The sequence below is a fragment of the Thunnus maccoyii genome, chromosome 4 (genome assembly GCF_910596095.1).
Source record: "Thunnus maccoyii chromosome 4, fThuMac1.1, whole genome shotgun sequence".
In the NCBI taxonomy this organism is placed as follows: Eukaryota; Metazoa; Chordata; class Actinopteri; order Scombriformes; family Scombridae; genus Thunnus; species Thunnus maccoyii.
Genome location: NC_056536.1, coordinates 23,186,808 through 23,210,775, shown reverse-complemented (window position 1 = coordinate 23,210,775; position 23,968 = coordinate 23,186,808). Strand labels below are relative to the sequence as shown.

The 23,968-nt window shown below is 38.6% G+C and overlaps 1 long non-coding RNA gene across 1 annotated transcript; it reads left to right on the top strand.

Moving 5' to 3' along the window:
* Nucleotides 1-419: 419 nt before the first annotated feature.
* LOC121895098 lies at nucleotides 420-2,528 on the top strand. The gene is made up of 3 exons (XR_006095674.1): nucleotides 420-547; nucleotides 1,407-1,469; nucleotides 1,888-2,528. It is a non-coding gene; the product is annotated as an uncharacterized LOC121895098 (long non-coding RNA).
* The last annotated feature ends 21,440 nt before the right edge of the window (nucleotides 2,529-23,968 follow it).

The following is a 23,968-nucleotide window of genomic DNA, read 5'->3' as shown; positions in this document are numbered from 1 at the left end:
ATGTCAGTGTTGCTCTGTATTTGGATGTGGAGGCAACTGTATGCTGACAAGTTTACCATATTCACTAAGGTGATATGTCAGTGTTTAGAACTTGTTTATGCTGCTCTTAAATTGCCAAAAATCTGATTTGCTGGTTTAAGATCTGAAGCAGGGTTTTCAGTGGTTTCAAAAAAACAAACAAACAAACAAAAACCTGAAAAGAAAGCTTTCTTTAGACACTCTTAAAAAAAAGAGAGGTGTTTTGTTAAAGTATTGGTTAAATTGGTTTGACCTGAAAAGGAAGAAAAAATGTCTCTATGGAAATATCAGAAATGCTCCTCTTCGTCTCAGCTGACTCGAGGTGCATATTGGTGTCTGTCTTTGATTGACAGCAACTGGCAGGCAGCCAGAGTGTCAGTGTTACATGTAGGGAACAAGAAAAAAAAAGTAAACAAACTTGTGCTCTAGCCCTACATGTCAAGGGCAGACAGAGTGCTATTAGCAGTGGTACTGAAAAGTAAGGACCGCACCAGCATCTACTGTAGAAGGACTGAAGTGACATTTGCAGGTACATTTACATGTTGGTTGATGTGCTGCGGCTGAGCAGCAAATTAGCTCTCTAGCCTGCTAACCAATGTTAGCGGTGCACTTTTCCCCAGTGAATGTTTGTTTGGTTGCTCATTCAACAAGCTACGGTGTAGGATAAGACGTGTGTCCATGTTTGTAAGTTAGATAGGAAGAAGACTTTAGCAGAAAAGCAAATGTGAGTTATTGTTCAGAATCTATGGATGAACCAAATGTCTGGACTTCACCACACTTGCAGACTTGCGGACTTGCACGTTCACACGAAGTCTGTGATTGCTGAGAGCTGTCCAATCCCACAATTTATCCAATCCACAAGGGGCCTCAAGTAGACTTCCTGCAGACTTCCAGAGAGTCAGTTTCATCAGACTTCACTGATTTAATTACCTACAACTCACTGCAATAGGGCAGTAGTAACATTGCAGTTTTTCCAATTGCTGACAAAAAAACCCAAAAAACAGAACAAACTCATTATGTAAAACTGTATTAAAATGTTACTTGAATCATGTAGGCCAGAAATAATATTCAACCACATCATGATACAAGAATATGTAGAAATATAGGCTATAGAGGTAATCAAAATGCATTTTGTTATTGTAGTCTACCCTATAAAAGCTGTAGTGTAATGCCAAATATATAGGCTAAGAAAAATGGCTGAAAAACAACAAAAGAAAGTCTTCCAATGTAAGTAATACCCAATTTATTTAGCCTTAGTCTGGTCCTTATTCACCTACATTTCTGTATTTGAATATGTGTCGTCCATATGTTGAATAGAAATGTATGAATATCATTTTGTTCACTCACAAAAAAGCCTATAAATGGGATTCATATCTTGTTATCTGCAGGGACAGATGAGCAGACACTAAAATTCATCAACCTGTGCAAGGAATATGACCACCTTTTTGCAGGTATGAGGCATTCTTCAGCTGAGGGTTTTATGTGAGTATGGTAATAATGGATTATGCTCAAACGACTTAGTGGCACATGTTTCATTATGCATATCACATGAAAATTAAAGAGCAATTTCTGTAGAATTACATCTTGTTTTATTTTGGAAGACAGTGGCTTCTTCCCAGAAAAATTCTCAATGAAATGAAGCTAAATGGTCTTGTGTCAAGTGAGCAAGCCAAAAAGGAGATACAGAGTAAAACAACAGATATCCTGTTCAATGAATGCTAGGTCACTCAGGCCCTTTCACACTTAAAGTTCAATTGGGGTGATTGCTGAATGTCACTGGTGTTAAAAAGGTGTTTCATTAGTAGTCTCTCAAAGGGGTTGCTCATAATTTGTTCTCACCTTCATTTTTTCAATGCTTTGTTTTAACAGGATCTTGTTCTTCCAAAAACTGGCATGGGAATAGAGGTTGGAGAAGCAATAGCTGTCAGCTGGAAATTCTTTCCTGAAATGCACAGAGCCATGGGAAACAAACAAAGCATATAAACCTCATAGGCAGTGTGAGGGGATATACCTCACACTGTGAGGAAAGTCCTTCTGATCAAGGACACTGCAGTCCAGACCCCTCCACAGCTTAACACTCCACCAGAGCTCCACCAGAACCACTGGTATCACCATCTGCCGCCACCTCATCCAACCATGCCTCATCCAGCCAAGTGTCCCTTAAAAATAGAAGACAGAGTGAAACACTGGATTTTCTTAGGGAATACACAGACCAAAAAATGCAATGGCAAAGGGAGCTGGAGGACCGAGAAGAGAGGAGAGAACAGAAAAGACAAGAGCAACTAGACAAATGAATCTCCTTATTTGGCAAAATTCTTGAAAAAAATAATTGACTCAGTTTTGTGTTTTCGTAAGCCATGTAGTTTAGTTCATTTTCAATACAGAGTTGTCCTTGGATCTTAATTTTGATCACCATTGTTTATCACCATTGTTGCTTCACTTCACAAAAAAGGACAACCTCAATTATCTTGCTGAAACATGAACAATATAAACATAAACAATTAAAAATACCATGGCATGAAAACAAAGCTTGTTCCTTTTGATTTACCTCACATTACACAATGAAAGGGGTAAAACAAAGAAATAAAATTCACAGAAAAAAACTGATCACACAGTTTACAAGGCTGCATAATTGTGGTCTCTCAGCATGATTGGCAGCTGAACTGGTGCTGAAACTTGAGCAGGCAGTCTTTCGCTGATGTGCACACCGCTTATTTCTCTGAAGTCCAGATGCTCTTGTGGTTCTGGAGGACCAGGGTCTTCTGACAGAATGTCCTCCTTGATGATATCTCCTACCATGACACATATATTGTGCAGGAAGGCACAAGCAAGGACAACCTAAGAGCAAAAACCTGTTTCCACCTCCTGAGCTTTAAACAAGGTTGTCCTCCACCTTGCCTTCATCTCTCCAAAGGCCTGCTCATTCACAGAACGAGCCAGAGAATGGTGTCTGTTGAACCGTTCTTGTTTTCTATCCCTTAGTGGCTGCCTGAAAGGGGTTATGATTGTAATGGGATTTTCAAGGCATGGATAGCCTCCATCACCTAACAGAAAATAGCCAGGTGGAGGATAAATGGCATCAACATAAATGTGTGTTTTAGAATGCACGTGTTATGTACTGAACTGGGATCAGACAAAAATGTCCAAAAACACTCCTGATGCGCTGCATATTGCTTGCATTTGAAATGAGTAATATTGTTTGTAGTTGAAATAATCCATGTAGTTGGATTTTGGTGGCTTGATTCTAATGTGGCACCCATCTATGGCTCCCACAGCTTCACTAAAGGCATCATTTTGTGCCAGTCTTGAAAAACCTTGACTAACTTCAGCAATGGTATTGAGTTTTGGGAAAAAGATAACCTTGTGTTTGTTTTGTCTGTTGCAATTCTGTGAATGATAACATGTGAAGTGGATTTTTGAACAGCAAATACTTGAACTATGACCTAATATGATACTCCATACTCCAAACCAGTACAGTAAAATCAGAAGCTGTAAGTGGTATCTCCAGCCATGATCTCAGTGCCGGTGGAGAGTGGTGAGTAACATGTTGAAGGCTGCTCTGGAGATTCAGGAAGTTGGTTCCCTTTCAACACTGGTGTGTTTGTGTTCAGGTCAGTGTAAGGGGCCTTGTCTGCAACAAGAGAGAAGTAATACCAAAATGACTAGATGATATGAAGTTTTAAAATAGCTGTAATACTACTACTTCTAATAATAATAATAATCAACATCATCACCATCTGTAAGACCTCAACAACTGTTACACAACACAAAAGTAATCATAGTAAATTTTCACAACCACCTCCAAACTCACCTGTCTTCCTTGGAGAGCAACCGCCTGAATGATTGAGTCTGATAAAAACAACCCTCATCCTCTGGTATTATGTAAGGAATACAACGATTACATAGGCAGTGAAGTGCTGCAGTGATCACCGTGTACATAGTTGTCACTCAAACGTTTCCACAGTAATGAGTGAAACAGACTTGAGGCCTGTCTATCAGTGGCTTTTATAGCCTTGCAGTTTCACACCTTCACAGACTTGATGTGTTGACGGTGAAAACGTCACAGTACGTACAACTGAAGTCAGCAAGGGTGCAGTCTGCAAATCCGGAGGGTGGACATTTGTATTCAGCCTGTGACTCTTCTGTTGTGTAGCAGGATGCTATCAGGCTCAGTGCGACTGTCTGTTCTGCCTATGATACAACGCTGACATTACCACTTTATACAAATATTTATGCCAAGCCGTATGAAAACAAGTTATCCATTTACATAGACAGAGAATAAATTGTATTCCACTGAACTGATATAAAAATAGGGATAACATCAAGAAATCAAAAAAATATACACTTCTTTCTTTTTGTTTCAGATTTTTTTCTCAAAGGAGAACACAGAACAAGTGATGGAGCAGATATGTTCTGTACCAAGTTTGGACACACTCTCCCATTCACTTTAATGAGAAAGTGTGTCCAAACTTTTGACTGGTACTGTATGCTGGAGCACAAAAAACACAATTCAATTTAATTCGGACTTTAGACTCAAAACTCACCTAATCTGCTTCAGGACTTTATGGGTGTGGTTTTAATCAGATTTGATTGACAGTGGTCTGGCAACATAAACAAACAGCTCCACAACTGTTGTCACATTTTGATTCAAGTAATAAACACTAATTATTGACTACTCATGCATGTCACATTTGTTTTTTTGTTTTTTTTTCCCATCTGCTCACTTCAAATCAGTAAGACAAGCACAAACAGACATGGACATATCTCATGTGAAATAACCAAAACTGTTCCAACTCAGGCACCAAATTGTGTATCCATGTAGGACACCATCACTGATAGTAAGAAGCTGATTGAGAAAATATGTTTTCAGGGACTTTTAAAGCAAAACAAAATAAATTGGGCATTGCAAATTGGGCCTATAACTTTTCAACCATTTTGAACTTCTCTGCCATCTTGAATCTGAAGAAGTTCTGTAATGGGATTCAGACAGAGAAACTCGGATGAAAGCTCATTGGTAATTCCTGTAGGATTGGTAAAACCAATCCATCCTGTACAGACTGGGTTTCTCCTTAAAATATGTTTTTATTCATTTTTGCCAGAGGGAGGATAGTTCCATTTAGTAATGTTACAAAAAATAGACTTGCAGTTGTTACATTTTTCCTCACTATGTGTTCCACAAGGGATTTAAAGTAATTCATTTACAAGTGTTACATAGAGTCGACATAATTAGATATGAGTGTTCTCCTTATATTATGGACACTGTAAAAGAGAAACAAACCCAAGGAAGAGTTACAGACTTTGACTTGATATTCCATAGAGTGATACATTGATCTGTTTGCTAATATATTCGACTTCAGTGGGGGGTAGCGAGCCAGGTGATATCTCAGTCTCTTTCAAGCACTTGAAATTCCAAATTACATTTCTCACTTCCTCCTGTGAAGAGGTGTTAAAGGTAGAGAGAAGACCGAGGTGTCTGTTATGCCTGGAGTGAAGATGTGTGTGCAGCATTTATGGAAATTAGAGTTATTAATAAAACTTCTCAAAGATAATTAAGGATGATTCTGTGTTGGGTGATGGTTTGTATATAAAATACAGTGCTGATATTGTGAAGTGATGATAAGAAGGAGGAAGGGCCTTTGACTGGTCTTTTCAAATCATGGCAGTGCACCATATATATGCAGATCAGGTGTAATCACAACTCCTACAGGAAGTGATTCTGAGTCTGAAAAATGTGAAACCACTTAGTAAGTGGATTAGAGGGCTGGAGGGTCAGTTCTCAATTTTGTAGTTGTTTCAAAACATTAATTAAACATCACTGCTCATGAGAACAAAAGAGTGTAATACCACACAGTCTGTTGGTGAAGGGCAAGATGAGGTACTTAAAAAGTGAAGCACAACTTATTAGTGATGGGGAAAAAGCATAACAGGAAGGCTCTTGCTGCTGCAGGGAGCAGACTTCATTTACTGGGGTCTTAGTCTGACCTTCTGCCAAGAAACTCATGTTTTGTAAGCAACACAAATATTTTTTCTGGTTCTTTCAGAATTCAGGTAGAAGTATAGGGTGCATTATCTGTATTGTACGCAGTATTTTAACTGTCAAACATACACAGACATCCACCAGAAAATAAACCCAGCATTTGGATATGTTTGTAATTTATTTGGATGCTTTTGGGTTAGAGGTTTAATACAGGTTATATTAACGTCCTACTTATTTTCATGAACACTTACCATTTAGAGTCAGCTGAAGATATTTTAGGATTGCACACGTAAACACACCAAACTTTTCAATTCAAAATTCACATTTCCATATTCAGGGATAAGTAGTAAACACAGATTGTTTATATCGATTTATTTATTCCTAACAAGTTTCATATGTGCAAATAAAAAGCAATTCTGTACAGTATTTATGACAGCAGTCTCGTCTTAACATAACACAGGCGTGCTTATCTGTCTGTGTACTTGCATGTGTGCAGGTGGGGTTAAAGGTACACAGAATGTCAACTCTAATCATAATAATTTATCTGTTGCGGCAAAACAGACAATTTCAGCACCTTAATGTTTAATTCATTACCTAAACTGTTGATGGGAGATATGATAGACGTGTCTGCACTTGACAGTGTTATCAAAACTTCGAAAACTTATCTTGTGTGCGATGCTTGTAATAAGCTCAGCGAGAAGGAGAGAGAGACTTGAGAGAAGCTGCATCATTATTCCACAAGTTGAGTGGCTGAGGAGATGTGCATCGTGAAGTGGAGCTCTGTTGGATGAGATTTTATGATAAAAGGACAAAGGGGAAGTTTTGTAAAGACTGCCTAACATTTGTACTTTTTAGGATTGGGAAAATTTCTCTGTGAATCTGCTAAATCTTCTGAAACAAAAAGGTATCAAAGTTTCCAAATCGTTATCACTCAATATGAACGTCAGATACAGGCACAGAGCAAAGTGTCGTCTCTGCAAAATTACACAAAAGCGTGTGCATGTCTGTGTGTGAATGTGCATGAGTGTGCAAAGCAGAAAAAAAAAACCTAATCCAACACTTCGCCTGGTATGGGTGTAAGAACTGATTTACCTCTGTGGTAAGTGGCATATATTAACATTTCCTGTATATGAGGTGCCACTTATGAACGATGATTGCTCGCTACATGTAGTTTGAGACTAGAAATGAAGTGCTGTGACTAATTTCTTAGCAAAAAATCATATTAGCATTAACGCAAAGACATGAGATTAGCATCTATCTTCTCATCTCTCTCAGAAGAGAAAGAGAATAAGCAGAAATATTGTGATTTTTGCTAAAATCACAACACCATTTCATGCTTCCCTAAAAACAATGGCAGATTTTAAGATTCATTTTTCCTCATCATGCTGCAGTGTTTACTGCCAGTGTTTCTACCATTCATACAGTAAAATCAACTTTGGATTAGTTGCTTTGAGAATGATATTCTTTAATCATCGCCCCCATTATTGATTATACAACTAAAATAAACTTGACTTTGACTTTAGATGTATTACAGTAACTTCCTGATCCATAAAAATGTGAACAAATTAATATAAAATGTTCGTTGTCTCTCCAAATGCTCCCCGCTGTCTGAGAAACTTCTTGTAATTCATTCCAGTATCTTGACAAATTGCTTAAAAAAAATCCAATAAAAGGGTTGATGTGGTGTTCCATGCTGGTTTCTATAATTGAGGCCTGCATAAAAGCAAACATATTATTTCTTTGGGATTAACTATGCAAATTTGACAAGCGCTTATACTTGTAATTTTGGAATAAATCAAAAGTGAAATGAAAAGACCAATTGCATATTCAGCGATGCCAAGAAAGTTAAAAGCAAAGGTATGACATAGGGAGGTGGGGGGGTGTGGGGTGGGCTAAATTGTAATAGCTACGTTTGTCCTCGCTTTCAAATCAGAGTTGCTGTAAAAGATGCGGCGAATGCCAGCGCAGCATTTGATACAACATTTTAATCAACACAGCTTGAAAAGGCTTCGTCTTAACAGAATAAAACCTATATCTTATTCAGGCAAACCCCCTCTAGCTTCACTGCCTATCTTTGTCTGCCGTAGAGAACAGCCGGATAAGTTCTGTCTGTGACACAAGATGTCTGGCAGGAAAATTTAATTACTTTTCCTTATTAGATGTACAATTTTATTCAGCAACATTTTGTAAAGAGTAACCCTTTTGGAAAAGCTTCTTTCTCCCCAAAGCTGTCTCTCTCTCTCTCTGTCTTGCTCTGTCTCTTTCTTTTCTCTCTTATCACACATAGGTCTCTTGCACACAGGACTGTGAATCTTCTGAAATCTGCCAGTGTTTTCCTCTTTTTCCTCTTCTCCTTCCGTCCTAGCCCCGGGCACAAGCTCTGTCATGGATTTAAAGTCACATCTTTCTCCTGGTGTTTTAATTGTTAAGCCTTGTGGTTCTCATTCCCGTCCACATCCATTAATAGGCTCTCGCTCATTTTATAGCCAACTCTCTTTCTCAGTTCTCTGGTTCATGTCGATGCCGGTGACAACTCCTCAATACTAACCTAAAAACACATCGGTCATCTTAGACATGAGTCCAAAACTTTGTGGAGTTGAACACCATGGATGGAGGAGGGGGGGTTGAATCAGCATGCCAGTTCCAAACTTTTCCACTTCCTCTCTACTTCTTTTCTCCACCACCTCGAAACCTTCTGTTTCATCCACAGGTCGCTTTGGTACACCTGTCCACGCGCCGTGGTAAGTGGCTGAGACCCGCTCTTCCTGCCATGCTGATCTTCAGTGCTGACCTTCAGGCTGACAGGAAGGATGACAGGACGGAGATGTTTGGGGCTGACCCCTGACCGGTGCGTGGCTCAGGAACGGCAGGGCACTCACTGCCACCAGAGCCAATTAACGTCCAGGCATGCGGCTGCACACCACAGACCACAACCTTCCACAGGGTGAGCTGCTGCCCCTAATCTCTTAATACCACAGCTGTACCTGCAAGGTGACCGAGTACCACCACAACACGAAATGCACTTAATGTACACTCACTATAGGGAAGGTGAGAGCTTGTTCTGCAGTCACAGTGAGTGCTGCGAAGGCACTTACCAGTATGTGAATATGGAGAAAGATGAGATTGTGGTGGTGGTGATTAATCCACTTACTGTACAAACAGTATGCAGCACTTGGAAGGACGCCACCATATTTGCAAACCTAAACTCTCACTCAGTTTTGAAATGACGGAAATGTCTGGGGTTGAAATGATCTTAAGTTACAAGAGAAAGTGCTGGAAAACTTTTCAGAACAATAAATCTGCAAGAGTACTTGGCACTGTCAGGTTCTCTCGACATTGACATTTTGATGCAAGTGGCTCTGTCACAGAATAAATCTGACTCATAAAACCAGAATGGCTCATATATTTACAGGCTTTTGTCACAGATCACTGGCCATCGACGGCAAACACAATAAAATGAATCTGTCAGAATCTTTCTCATTTCCCTCTAAATCATTCTGTTTTTCATGCATCTGCCTGAATGATAACTGCAGCAGATGTGTCAGTATGAGGTAGCTTCTCCACTCCAGTGGTCTGCTATAGAGGAAAATGGATAACCATTATCAAGAGAAAATTCAGGTAGTAACTATGCAAACACACCATATGCATCCCATCTTGATTTGAGCTAAAGAATTCACTTGGAGGATACACTGAAAGGTCTATTTGTATTTTGTATTTTCACACACTCTCATTGGAGATACAAACCACCTAAAGGAGTAATATTTGCTTTGTAAACTTATTACAGAGACAGAAACAGAAACAGATGGAGGCTTTTTGCACTCAGAAGAATAAACTGAAATCGATACACAATTCAAGTTCAGCCCCTAAGACAACTTGAAAAGCAATTTCTATTTCTGATATCACAAAAGGAAAATATCCAATGTCCTATATGATGCATATGTCTTTATTTTGGTACTTTCAGATTGTCCTTGTAAAATCAAGTGAAAACATGTCAAATCACCAACGGCACTGTACAGGAAAATATGATTTCCCAGGATGTCTTTTGTGAAACAGCTTTTACATACAACATTATGCATTTAATCCAGTATAGGGAGGTGGATTTTAGTAATGTTAGCATCACTGACCTAAAAGCACAGTTTTGTACTTTTCTGATTTGCTGTGTTTTATGATGGTAATTATCAGTCAATATTAAATATTCAGTCTGAATCTCCTGGTGGCTTATTATGCTCTCTCTCTGTGATTTATTCTGAGAACATATTTGTTTACAAATTCTCAGGATACCAAACACAAGAAATAAAAGGAACATTAGAAAGACATTTGGATATAAATTAGTACCTTTCCCCAAGCCTTGCCTCAGAATTGATTTTAATTACCTAATGGATTTCAGAAAAAGACAAGGGGAAGCGTTAAGGTCATCTCTAATGTTTCGAGAGTTAGAAATCATTATAAAGGTAATAACAATCATGTTTTTTGGAGTACTTATTTGCATTTTTGTAAGACTATAGCCAACAGTATTTGCTTTAGCAAAAGAGAGATTTTCTTTTGTTAGTCTGAATGATTTTGTCTTGCTAGAATTAACACTTTTTTTTTTTTTGGTGCTTTGCTCCCCAGTAATAAGCGAATGCACCCCCAACAACTGTACATCCAAACGAGGATGAATAATATATTCATCAGCCCATTAGAGGCTCCCGACAATGCATTAATAGAAGCTGATAAACCCCTCCTAATTCCATTTTTTTCATGGCTGATAAAATCATGCCACTTGCTCATGGTAATTAATTACTGATATCTGGCAGATTGTAAGTGATGTCTATGCCAAGGAGTTAAGTGTCTAGTTTCTGTCATCTCATCTGCCCATTGGCTCCTTCCCGTGTTTTAAATTTAAAACCCAACTGTGAGGAAAAGCATCGAGTTGTTGGGATTTAAGTGTACAGTTGTGAAAAAGGAGATGCTTGAGGACAGAAAGGTTTATAGGATATGGCTCTAGTTACGATACTGCACTTTGCTTTTTTTAAAATTATATTTCATTTACAACATTCAGACATAATAATATCAGACTAAAAAGAGAATGAATTGTTCTTCGGGTTGTGTCATAAATCATTAGCCAAATCACCTCCCTTTTTCACATGGTGTAAGCCCCATCCAAGAGTAAAAGTCTCCTCCAGTGGAGATAGAAGACTGCTATGCATACTAATGAATGATGCACATACAAAGATTTATTTGCAGCTCAAATTCAATTTGTGCTTGTTGCATTTTCACTGTAAGTTTTTACTGCATTTAATAACTCTCTGAGGTCAGTTAAAGAAAAACTTTGACATTTTATGAATTATGCTTTTTTGCTTTCTTGTTGAGAGTTACAGAATATGAGAAGATTGACACTACTCGCACATTTATATGCTAAATATGAAGCTACGGTTAGTTTAGCTTAGCAGAAACAAAAATCAAAGTGTGAAAATGTGCTTAGACTATCCTGGCCAAAAAAATGTCTGGCACATAACCCCCCGTGAACACAACTTGTTGTTTTTACACTTTAGGTAACCTTTGGACAGAGCCAGGCTGGTTGATTCCCCATGTTTCCAGTCTTGATGCTAAGATAAGCTAACTGGCTGCTGGCTGTGGAAAAAAAAGTCAAATGATTCATTTTACAGACCTTAAAGACTTATTAAGAAGAAAGAAATTGAATGAGAGCATTTCCCAAAATGTCAAACTACTCCTTTATTTAGCCTCTACAGTTGCCTATAACAACTGTTCCTTAATTTTTTATGTCTGTGACTAATTCTTCCAGTACTGCCAGATGGATCCTGCAACTTACACTAACAAAGCATGTATACTCTGTAACAAATGTTCATTTTAGATATGCCAAGGGAGTCATTTTGTGGAAACTAAATTATGAGCCCAAATTAATATTGACTTGATTTGCATGCAGATCTTACAACCCAATATTCTTGTTCCATTAGGTAGATGTAAAAACCCAAGGTTATCATTCTCCCTCCAAGACATACCTATAGAGAATTGCTGTTTCCTGATTTGGAAAATTGAAAAGGTAAGTTTAGTTTTCACTCGAGGCCACATCATGTCAGGATATTTGGGAAAAGTGATTATGGTAACAATTAGGGGTATGAATACTAATAAAAGGTAGCTGCACAGGGATGCATGTCGGTATTGGTATGCTGTCATTTTCTGGTTCATTGTCTAGGTTTTCAAAGAGCCAGGGGCCCAGCCGTTAACATGCTGACATCTTGGGCCAATATGCGCAAAGTAAAACCCCTGATCGCCTGCATGTGATGAGTTTGGGGCCTTAGGGTTGATAGTTTGAGACTTTGGGGCTGAGCTTGATGTTTCTGAAACATGAGTCAGTGAACTAGAGGTCTCATGAAACCATGGTTTTGTTAGTGGCTGCTAGTTGCTTGTGCTGAGAGATGTGGCTGCACTATTGTCATGCTAACAGGCTGGGGAACTCTGAAGGAGTGTGTTCCAGGTTTTGAGGTGCTAGGTATAATTTGTGAGTGCAGCTGGCAGGGCAAAGAGATGAGTTTGATTTTCATCCTTTCCCTCCATAGGCCACAGAGCGTGAGGATTAGTCTGAGTTAATGGCAAGACACAAAGCAACAGACGGTAAGGGAGGCTAGTCACATAACACAAAGGAAAGCCCAAACTCAAGAAAGCAGCATGTCTCACACAACTTCTTTAGAAAAGTTATAGATCTATACATTCTGCTGCATGGGTTTATGCCACGGTTTTGGTGATTTTCAAAACAATTTCAAAATGTTGAGAGCTATAGTTACCTAATGTCTGGTGAAAATCTGTGGAGTCGTGAGTAAAGTTTCCCTGTTTGCAGAATGAAACACCCATGAGATTTTTAGCTGGAAGTCCAGTGCAATATAACTGTTCACTGGGTGTTTCTGTGCTGTGTCATTTGGACAGGAGGAGGGTGGTTAACTCAAGGGCAAGCTGATGTACATGCACATGTGTTGAGAGATGAGTTGTTGTTGAAATCAGCTAAATATTCAGCCATGACAGAGTTGGAGAGAGGAGTGCTGAGAGGAGTTTGTTGTGTTGGAGTACAGAAAGCGTAGCTTAGTGTTATCTAAATGATTTTCAAAGTCATGGTTGAATATTTTGGATTTTAACAACCACTCTCTTGAGATTTAGAATGAGACTTCACCTTGAGCGAGACTTGGTTAGACAGAATAACAAACAGACTGGATCAAGCGAAAAGTAAAGAAAAACATTTTATTTCTCTGTATGGTCCACTCCATAATGTTGTCAGACAATTATAATAACAAACTGAGCCTGTCAGTGGCAAAAACAAGAACCTTTAGTGGATGTACATTGATGGGGTGCTATTGCCCCGAAGGATTACACTGCAGCCTGTTTAGCAGCTGCCGGCTGAAGCACTCTTGCTCAATACTGGACCAATTGGACTGGTCCATGTCAAAAAATACCCCTTAAGTTAAAATCCACCTACCAGCAAAATTCTCAGTAATTAACATGTTTTGACTCATTTAAAGTTTCAGCTGGTTGCCTAGTAACTTCACGGTGATGACAAAATTTCAGGAACTGCCTCCAGCCAAGAAACAGTCCAGCACATTACTCCACTTCAGCTTTTTGGCTGCTGGCCGTAGCTTCATATTTAGCCTACACATATAAGGGTGGTATCAATCTTCTCATGCAAGAAAGCACATATTTCCCAAAATGTCAAACTATTCTCTAAAAACAACAAAAACTAACCAAAACAAATCCGCACACTGATTTAAGTGCAGGACTGCCATTCAGAAAGTGTATCTATTTAAGGTCAAAACACAGTGAAATACAGCTGAGTGTGAGGAGTACAAAACCTGAACCCTGCAGCAAAAGGAGCAAAGTAATATAGTCTAATGACTCATCTTTTATGCCTCTACCCCAGATGAAGACACATTTACCTTTGGAGAAGGCCTAAACGAACTGTCAACCCCACTTGTCTGTTGCCGGCTATTTCACATGACGGTTGAACTGTAATGATATGAGCAGTAATCTCCTGGGAGTCATTAGATCTGATAATTACAGTGGCCCAATAACAGCCATAGATTATGAAGCCATTTTACACAACCAAGCGTTGATGATAATGCCACCATACACCCTGCCAAACAATTTAAAATGTATGTTTATCAATGCCAAAAATGACATAAAATAGCTTCCATTTCCACATCAATCACCAAATCTTAATTTCATTTAATATTTATGAGAATATACAGTGTGAAGTAATTTTCTACTAACTATTGTCCATTAAGAACGGAGAACATTTTCTCACCACACCATGTTTAGGACTTGTCTTGCAGAGATTCATATTAGATTTTTTTTACAGTCTGCATATCTGTTGAGGTATGTCAGTGTTTATATGCACAACATGTCTAGATTTGTAGAAGAAATTGAAAGCATAGAAAATCATATCAAAGGTTAGGGCAACTGTACAACAGCACAGTTTGTTTGAGAGATTTCGAACAATATTTCTGTTCTTTATCAAATGATAATCCCTGCAGTCTCACACTGATCTGTTTGTATCAAGGGCAAACAGTATGACTTCCTGCTCAGGGACAAAGCACACAGCATGCTTCTTAATGGCGGCCTATAGAGTCTCTCAGCATGTACCTGTCCATCCATGTCTTACACACAGCTTGGTGGCCGGATGCCACCTTCAGAGAAAGGCTGATACAGTGCTTGCTGTTGTTCATTTTTCTGCCTTCAATTCTTTTCATGCCGGTTAGACATACAGTTAGAGACACAGAAAGAGAAAGACTGAGAAAGAAAGAGCTGGAACTAAAAACTTGATAGAGTAAATTGTCAAAAATAAGTCAGAAATCCTTCATCCGTTTGCCTAAATCTTTGGAAAGTGCTGAACGGGCTGAACAAATAGCTGTGATATATAATCATTAATAAAGATGTCATTGTCCTTAGAGATCTGTGGATGTGGCCCATTATTTTAACAATTTCCTTACAGATGAGATCCCCTAAATATATCATATCTGCATGTCACAGCTCTCAACAAAGATAATGCTATACATGAAGCAGTTTCTTGGTACATAAAGTATTAGTATCTTGGTTTCTTTTTGGATAAACAAATGTATTTTTATAGGCTGCATCAGTTCTAGTACACTGATGCAGCAGATGAGCCATAGGAGTTAAAATATGGAAAGATATGGATTATTTTACATATTCCAAACTGTATCAAACATGTGTCTGTCCTGTTTTAGAATACATGTTATGAATTTGGGGTTATAAAAGAAAAAGTCAGACAGGGCGATTAGATTATATTTGGGAGTTCAAAAATATGCACCTATTTTGGCAGTCACTAGAGATATATGTCAGGGCTCCTATGAGATTAGATGGAAGGCCAACATGGTGAAAAGACAAAATACCTCACTCGTCCATGCCCTGTATCAGTGGTTCTCAAATGGGGGTACACGTACACCTAGGAGTACGTTGGAGTATTGCAGGAGGTACGTGAGATTTTTTTAAAATGTTAATTTAAAAAATATCAGTCATGCATAATTCCTTAAATAATTATACCATAATAAGTTCAATCCAATATTCCTATTTTGAATTCAATGGTTTCCCAAAGCAACAAATGCAATCATGTTCACAGTGACGTTTGTTCATTGTGAAGGGAAACCAGTTTCGATTTTGAATGACAGATGAAAATCAAGTAAGTGGATTTGTGGTTGAAATGTAGCAGCAATACAGCTGAAAACAAGGAGAAAGAAATGAAAAAGAAGGCAGAAACAGAGCCAATAATATATCATCAGTATCAGGAAGAATGTGTTTTAATGGGATTTACCTCAATGAACTGCAACCCTCCCAAGGCATTGTGCTTATTTTGCAGGGAGAAATTAGCCAACAGTTCCATGAGGCCAGTGCACCTCCAATGACATCTCAGTACAAAACATCTATGTCATGTCAGTAAGCCATCAGAGGTTTTTAAGAGAAAACTTTCTGACTTCAGATCATCCCAAGAAACGATGCAAAAGTCTCCACAACATCAGCCAAAGCACTCAAGGCTTCTTATGTGGTGTCTTTGCTCGTAGCTAGAGCCAAAAATCCATTCACCATAGCTGAAGACCTATTACTTCCAGCTGCTGTTGTATTGGCTGAGACTATGCTAGACAAAACTGCAGCAGATAAATTAAAAACTGTGCCTTTGTCAAATGACACTGTTTGCTGCAGAATACATATGATGGGAACAGACATCATTGGTTTAAGTTGTGCGAAAACTTGGCGAATCATTTTCACTCCAGCTTGATGAATTGACTGCTGTCAGTGGAAAGGTACAGCTTTTTGCTTTCGTGAGATATATTTATGAACATATACATTTCTGCAGGAGTTTGGAGGGGAAAACCAGAGGAAATTTTTAATGTTGTTAATATGTTCCTCTGTGAAAACGGTCTGAACTGGAAATCCTACACCCGTTTCTGTACAGATGCAGCCCCGTCAATGACAGGCTGTGTGAAAGGGCTCATGGTGCGAATTCGAAATGAAAACCCTGAAGTGCAGTGGACTCACTGTGTCGTACACAGGGAAACACTGTCTGCTGTCCAAGAAAATTAGTAATGTGTTACTTGTCATCCTGCCACTCCACTTGACAGACTTATTATTCATGATATGTCGACATATCATGAACATTGCTCGAATGTATTTGCTGTGTTTTATCAGTGTTACATGTGTACTTAAGTTATACTCATGTTTATTCTAAGACAGTTTGATGTATGGTGCTTAAGTATGAAGTGGATTGTGCACTCAAAATTGAGACAAATATAATTCCATATTTGACCTGCAAGATTATTACATTTGTCTTGTGTTCACACTAGTAAGCTAGAACCATCATCTGTTTTTGTGTTTTCTGGGTTTTGGTATTCTGTTTGCTCTGTGTTTCCCTTTTGTGTTCTTGAGCTGCTTTTCCCTCCACACCTGCCCTGCATCAGCCTCGTTAGCCCTGCTCTGTTCCCAGTGTTTTCCCCAGCCAATCAGCTCCTTTCCTGTTCTCCCGTTTCATCACCTCATTCACCGCACCTGAACTTCTCTGCCCATCTCTCCAACTGCACCTTATCCCCTCATCAGTTTAGTTTGTATTTAAGTCCTGTTGCTCTGTTCAGTCCTTGTTGGATCATTTGTTCTGTTTTGTTCGTTTTTTTTATTGTTCAGTTTTGCTTTGCCTGCACGGCTCCTGAATAAAGAGTTATTCTTCAGTTCCTGCTGCTCCTGCATTCTGCGTTTGTGTCCACCTGCTCCACTCTTCATGATAATCAAAATAATAAACTTCATTAAGTCAAAGCAATTTAATGCGTGACTGTTTCACCACCTTTATGAAAACATGGGAGCTGAACACACACAACGGTTATTACACACAGAAGTGCGCTGGCTCTCTTGAGGGAGAATACTGAACAGGCTGTTAGAATTAGGATCTTAAGTGCACACCTTTCTATCAGAGCGCAGATCTCCCTATGCCACCTTGTTTGAGGACACAGACTGGCTTGCAAAACTATGCTATCTGACAGATATATTCAATGAACTGAATATGTGTATTTTAGGGCAAGGACACCTGCATTCTGAACCTGTATGACAAGGTGGGTGGTTTCCTGAAGAAAGCAGAGCTGTGGAAAAGGGCATGTGCAGAGGGGGATTTCACCTGCTTTCCTCGGGTGGATGCTTTCGTCACCAGTGAGAATGTTGAGAGAGCTCCAGTGAAGTCAGTCATAGCGGGACATTTGGCCAACTTGATTGATTGGTTTTAATTCTTACTTCTCTCACATGGAGGAGAAATCTGCACAGCTGGATTGGATGAGAAACCCACTTCTCTTGTATGAAGCAAACAGAAGAAAGCTATCAGTCATCAGGAAAAACTCTTGGATGTGTCATCTGACCGTGGCCTACAGATGAGGTTTGACACATCCACTCTCACACAGTTTTGGGTGTGTGTGTGTGTGTGTGAGGAAGGAACACCCTGAGCTGGGAAAGAAAGCTTTGGAGAAGCTATTACCCTTCGGATCCACATATTTGTGTGAGGCCTCCTTTCTGCAATGACTCTGATCAAAACAACGCGAAGAAACAGACAGTGCCTGGAAAAGAGTTTGATCATTGCAGTTGCCTCCCTGCTACCAAGAATGACAAAGAATCTCAGTGAAGTACAAGCCCATGTTTCTCATTAAATTGTCAGTGTAACTTATCAAAAAGACACAGTTCAATGCAACTACAATGCCATCGAATGAAACCATGGTGTTATTGCATGATGACAAAAAATTGGTTCATGGTGAATTAAGTGATGGATTCCAAACATTTGAAATCTTTGAAATTTTCAGTTACAAGATTGTTGTTTAATAAATCAAACACCGATGGCCCTGTATTGTACCTCTTTTTATAGGCATTTTTCTCCTACCAAAAATGTTTTGTGCTGGTCAGGGGGTAATTGGCTGAAAAAATATTTCAAAGGGGGTACATTATTGAAAAAAGTTTGAGAGCCACTGCCCTATTTTATATTATTATATTTATAATATGTGCCATTATATAATGGCACATAAGTGTTTTCTAATATGACACCCCTATCATGATGACAGTGTTTATCTGTGCCTTCCAAAACCGTTACAAATCACTGTTGGACAAATAAATTTGTTTGTGATCTTTCAATGCTGTGGTTAAGGTTTGATTTAGGCACCAACAAATTTGTTTAGGATTATGGAAAGATCATGGTTTGGGTTAAAATGACTATTTTGTTGAGTTAAGGGAATTGTTAATTAATTGTTGTTAAAGCAATTAACACTTTGTTAAGGAAACAATCGCAGTCATGGTTAAAAGAAACCAACGTTGAATGTTTTGTCATCCCATCCATCGCCCTTGACCTCCTGTGACTTGCCCAACTTCCTCCCTTTCTCCAGATGATAAAGAGTCGTTATTCCTAAGGCCATTTTTGTGAGGACAGTTTCGTTGGTTGGTCAGTCCACCACTTTGGTAACGGCTTGAAATATCTAAACAACTATTGGATGGATTGCCATGAGTTTACAGACATTTATGGTGTGCAAAGGATATATTGTAAAGTTTTGAGAACCCCTGACCTTTCCTCTATCACCACAATGAAGTTCATATTTGTGGTCTTGACAGAAATGTCTGGAGAGCTATTGGATGCATAACAATCTGAGCCTGTCAACAAGCACTTTTAGTAGATGTACATTAATGGTGCGCTACTGCCCTGTCGGCTTACATTGTAGCCCATTTCGCGGCTGCTGGTTGCAGCACTCTCGCTCAAAACTGGACCAATTTCAAAAATTATTGTCCCCATTAGTCACTTACAAACAAAGAGATGGAAAAATAGGGAAAGTTTCCCTTTAAGTTTTGCTGTAAGGACACTGAGACCTGTCAAGTTTGGTACTCAGAGTACCCAACCTAATATGATGTGAGTGTTTTTTTTCTGATTTTCAAGGTGTCATCCTCTTCTTTAATTGATGCTGACAGTTTGCAGTTTCTTTGCAATATACTCTGTAAAATAATGATAGCTAAATGTTTTGTCATTTGTGCAGAGTATTAACAGCTTTTGAATGAGAAAGCTGTTTGTTGTTTGCTTTTTGAACTGATTGGAAACTGTCAGCTGCACAACTTTCTCTCTGGTGTTTTTAATGCAGAAAGTGTTGTTGGAGGTGGTCTACATTATGTTCTTGTTCCACATAATTTTGCAGGCTAGGAAGCTGAATTCACTGCTGTTTCATTTCCTTAATACATGAATATTATGTTCTCTAACATGTTATTTTCTCTTACATGCGGGAATGCAAATTATTTAATCAAATACTGCTGCAATGGAAGAGAGAATGATATGTGTATGATATCTAATATTTTTGTCAGCATCACACCCGGAACTGACATGCCGTGCCATTTCGGGAGCAGTGATTACAGTAAAATGTTGAAAGGTTGACAGGCAAAACAGACAATTATGTTAACTGGCCCCTGGCCCTCTGTCAGTTTCCAAGAGTTTTCCTCTGGCTAAACTGTTTGAGAATCTGAGGTGTAATGAAGCAAGAATGGAAGATTATGATTAAAGTTGCAATAGTCTGTAAGTATGTGTTAGTATATGTGTGTCTGTAATTTCCCTCTACATATCTATCAGTGCAAGGAGTGCAGCTGAGTTGCCAAAGGCTTTGTCATACAGAAGAATTCTTAAGGCCTCAAGTAAATACTTGCCTCTCTAACTTGGTGGTCAGGTGGCAGCAGGTCCTCAGAACTGCCTACGCTGTGCTGTGATAAAGAATAGAAAAGACATGGCAGGAGGATATCTATCTATCTATCTATCTATCTATCTATCTACTCTCTTAATAAATAAAAAGAACAAGAAAATGTCAGAAATGCATGTATGCATGCTTGTTTGTGTGTGTTTGTGAAAGATTGTTAGATGACTGAAGATTGGGCCAATCAAACTTTACAATTAGTCTTTAGACCACTGTGTGTGTGTGTGTCTATGCATAGCTCTACTGTGTAGTTACATTCACCTTGAATAATCATATTTTCAGATGAATAATATTGCCATACCATCAAGGATAATACAATTCAATGATGAAATGGGAAAAAATGCAATTCATTAGGTAATAGAAGAGCAAGAAAATGGCAGAGAACAGTTTTGTGTGTATCTCTATTATATATTTACATTTACTCTGAATATTCACATTTACAGATGAATAATATTGCAAAGAATCAAGGATAATACAGTTCAATAATAATAAGAAAAAAAAATACAATTCAATAAATAAGAAATAAATAAATAAAAATAACAAGAAAACGGCAGAGAACATTAAAACACATGTTTTGTGTGTGTGTGTGTGTATGTGTGTAACTCTACTATATAGCCACATTTACTGTATAGTGCATGTATAATAGACTGTCAGGATAATTATTTGTCTCATTCAGTGATGTTTTTTGACAATTATGTGTCCCTCAGTTTGTGACATGCAGTCACATATTGTGCAGCTCAGTTTGCTGCATGTCCTTCTCCTAATAGAATCTGTTGCTTTTTACTGTCATCTAGTTTTGCAAAGTTTGGAGTTCACATATCAAATTTCTTAAAGTATTCCACTCTGATATTATTGTATTTGTCACATTTTAAGAGGAAGTGCATCTCTGTCTCTACCTCACCTGTTTTGCAGTGACCACAGACTCTTTTCTCTGTCGGCAGCCATGACTTGTTGTGTCATCCTGTCTCTATGGCTAGACTATGGTCACTCAGTCTGTATTTGGTCAGGATCTGTCTCTGCTTTGTATCTCCGACAGTGAAGAGATACTCTGCCAATTTATATTCATGATTTAGGGTCAGATAGCAATTGTGTTTATTCTGAGTTTTGGTTTGATTGGTTCAGTGTTCCAGATAGGCATCTTTTGTTAATTTAATAATTTGGTTGACTCTGATTGGTAGTTGGAAAGCAGTGCTGGTCTGAGGTTGAGCAGAACCAAATATGCATTCTCTTGTTCTCTAATCTAGTGCATTTTCACAATATCCATGAAAAATAATAATAATTGAAGCTATTCAGCGAAGTTTCAGGAGCAGTACCACACCTCAATTACACCACTACCGGCATTCCTATAAATACCACCTAACCCTCTCCGCTTCTTCCGCTCTCATATTCTGCGCCCCTCCCTCCCACCCTATTTCTCTCTTCCTGTTTCTTCATGATTCTTCCTCTCCTTCGTAGGGTCCTGAGGGGGTCCGCTGTTGCCCGGGTGCTGCGGCGGATTCCCCGTAAACTTCCCCACAATGCAGTCAGCAACTGGAAGAACTATGCACATTGTTTTCCTCAATAAATCATCCAAACGCATCTCGTTGATGGTGTGGTCCTTGCTAGTGAATAATAAATGTATTTGTTTTTTGCCCCAACATTAACTTACAGTGTTATTTTAACCAAAACCAATAAAACGTCTTTTGTTCTTTAGGCAATATATCCTCTTTTGTTCTTGTTTCATTCTATTTACATAAACCAAACATTTCCCTTTTTCCATAAAACAAACACATTTTGCATTTGAATTCAACTACAACAACTACATTCAAACTACATTTGCTCATTCAATGGCACTGTCCTTTTTTACGCTTTACACACATTGTGCAGTCGCCATTTTGTGTGCTAAACTGCTTCACAATAACATTTTTCTGGTTTTGGCAGTAAACCACAAATATGTTCATTTGGCTACAGATAATAACCAGGAATTAACTTCTTGCATTAAAACTGCTTCATAAATTAAGTGAATAAAGAACTAAGTGTGTTTAGTGAATTCACAAGTTTTTCTGCTTCCCCCACAAACTACTGCACACTACACAAGTCCGCTCGCATTAGCAAGTTAGCACACAGCCGTCAATCTCTATTTACATGCGATTCCCTAACAAATCGTTCCTTTGACCAACATGTGCAAAACGATCTAATAGGCTACATGTTCAACTCTTTAAATCTAGAACATGCACCCAATTTCAGGCATATTTATCAACCAAAGTCGAAACCACCAGTCATAAAGAATAGAAAAGACACACAATGCACCATCTAGTGGCCTGGATGTGAAATAGCAGTGTAGTGACCTAAAATAAAATTACATGAGTGATGAAATCAATGAAAGTAAATGAAGAATAATGAAAAGATAAAAGTGGGTGTCTGTTTTCTCTTGATTTAATTCTGTCAGTTTTACTTACTTATTTCTGACGTTCTGACGCTGTTTTCGGACATCTATAATACCTTAGTATAGTTCAGCGCTTATAATGAATGATTTGTCAATTATCGAGACCCATACGGTTCCTTGTTTGCCCTTATATCTCATTTAAAAGTCCTGAAATACAGCATGTCTCTCTGCGCTCACTGGATCTCACCCCTCAACAAGTAATTGGAGGACTAGTTAGCAACTGAGAGGCATGGACAGACTTGTGTTGGCTCTCTAGCATCAGCGACAAAGCAACTAGTACTGCAGACTCCCACTCTCATTCAATTAATTATGACCTTGAGAACTGAGTGGGAGCTGAGAGTTGAACTTAAGACTGACTCATGTTTCTTGTTTCCTTGTTATAGTGATATATCTCCAGGTTAAGAACACTGTGGACACACTGCCAACTATACTGTCTTGGTTTGAGGATGCTTTATGTACATGTGTGAAGACTGACTAGGAGAAGTGTTGAAAAAAAGCTGTAGTTGGGTAGAACCACTGCTAATTTCTCTGTTGTTTCTTCACTCTTCACTGTTATTTGCTCTGATGCCTTACATCAAAATTAAGTCCTGATTTTATTGCACATATTGTACCATTCAGCAGTGTGAAGATAAGCCTGTCTGACTGCTGCAATTTGCCAGCTCATGAGATCTTAGTCTGTGTCTATTTCTGTTATTCCATTCATGATCAAAGGACGTTAAAGGATGAGCTCCATACAAATACTTTCAGTGCCATAAACTGCTCATAGCACCATTTTAGATGTCCGTTATTTCATTTATCAGGCCTATGTATAGCATTGAGTTTAATTTCTGAGTTTTCTTGTGGATTTTATTTTCTGTACATGCCATATCACTAAACTGTGAGACTTTGTCACACTAAGCACTATATATGGCAGCTGGAAAATGACAATAGCAGTATGCTTCTTCACACTTTGGCAAGTGCTCACACATCCAGCACACTTTTGCAAGTGCAGCATAAATGTACCACAAGGAAAAAAATAAGAGTCAAGCAATGCCTTCAAAGTACCCCACTACCCATAATTACCAATTTCTCCGTCATCAAAAGCATAGTGTATGTTCACAGAATATGCAGAATCAAAGAGGAAAGACAGCGACAGAGGGACAGTCGTGGGGCTGCCATATGTGCGTTTCTTTACACTGTGCATGGTTTTCTGCTGCAACATTAGCACATGAATAAGGTAGACCGTTTTGTTTTCTAACATTTTGATGTGTACATTTGCAGCATATTCTCCTTTGATTTGTTAGAATGGAAATGCCAAAATGTTTTGCT